Here is a 1474-nt window from a genome sequence, read left to right on the forward strand (position 1 = left end):
GGAGGCCGTGGCTGGGGGAGGGGGACGGGACAGAGGGGTCCACTTGACGTGAGGTGTGTGAGTGGGTGCTGGACTGAGGACCCTGGTGATGGGGAGGGGGACGGGGGTTGGACAGAGCGGATCCGGTGCCTGGGGCGAGGGGGACCGCAGGGGCCACAGAGGATGACATCGCGGACGGGGGCTCTGCTGTTTGCTCCCACACCACGGGCGAATCGGGCAGCCCTGCTCCCCCGACACCGATGCAGTCGGTTGACTCGAACCAGCCTGAAAACAGGAGACTAGTCCCCGCGGAGGCGGAGATACTGCGATGGAGCCGCAGGACTTGAGGTTGCTGTCCCGCCACGTTCAAGCGTGTGGCTCAGCGGCTCTAAGCACGTTGCGTTTGGTGCCACCATCAGCGACATCCAGACGACATCTTTTTTGTTAACAAACTTAGTTGAAGTACCGTCTGCGTATTTAAGACGTTGTTCATTCAAGTTAAGGTGTTTTTTTCTCAAGAGTTGTGGAACCGTGAGGGCCTGGGTGGCTGAGCCGGTTGAACCTCCGACTCTTGATTTTGGCTCAGGGCATGACCCCAGGGTCGTGGATCCAGCGTGTGCGGAGGCTCCTGCTCCCGCTCACGCCCTCTCTCTCAAAAAGAAAAAAAAAAAAGTTGTGGGGCCAATAGTATGATCTGTTTGTAGAACGTCTTCCTCGTCCTGAAAAAAATCTTGTACCTAGTTAGCATCGTTGCCATTTCTCTGTGACCACTGCTAGCCTGTTTCCCATCTCTGCAGATTTGCGGAGATTTGTTCTGGACATCTCAAGACATCAGGTGGAAACATGTGTGGTCTTTAATGTAAAAAAAATGCTTTCATGTTTATTTGTTTTTGAGAGAGAGCACAAGCAGGGGAGGGGCAGAGAGAGAGAGGGAGACACAGCATCTGCAGCAGGCTCCAGGCTCCGAGCTGGCAGCACAGAGCCTGATGCAGGGCTTGAACCCAGGAACCATGAGATCATGAGCTGAGCTGAAGTTGGACACTCAACGGAGCCACCCAGGAGCCCCTGTGACTGCTTTCATTTAGCATAATGATCTTAAGGTTCATATTGTAGCAGGCATCAGGATTAGTTCCTTTTTATTGCTGGTCGATACTCCATCGTATGGATATACTGCGTTTTATTTATCTATCAGCTAATTGAAGTTTGGGTTGTTTCCCCTGTTTGGCTGTTGTGAATAATTCTGCTATGGACGTCTGTGTATAAATTTTTGTATGGATATAAGTTTTCATTTCTCTGGCCATATATGAGTAGAATGGCTTGGTCATATAGTAACTATGCTTAACATTTTGTGACATTGCAAAGTGTTTTCAAAAGTGGCTGCCCCTTTTAACATTTCCAACAGCAATGTGTGAGGGGTGTGAGGTCTCCACATCTTTGCCTACACGTGTTATTTGTGTATTTTTTATTATGACATCCTGGTAGATGCGAAGTGATA

The sequence above is a fragment of the Crocuta crocuta genome, unplaced genomic scaffold (genome assembly GCF_008692635.1).
Source record: "Crocuta crocuta isolate KB4526 unplaced genomic scaffold, BGI_CrCroc_1.0 scaffold101, whole genome shotgun sequence".
NCBI lineage: Eukaryota > Metazoa > Chordata > Mammalia > Carnivora > Hyaenidae > Crocuta > Crocuta crocuta.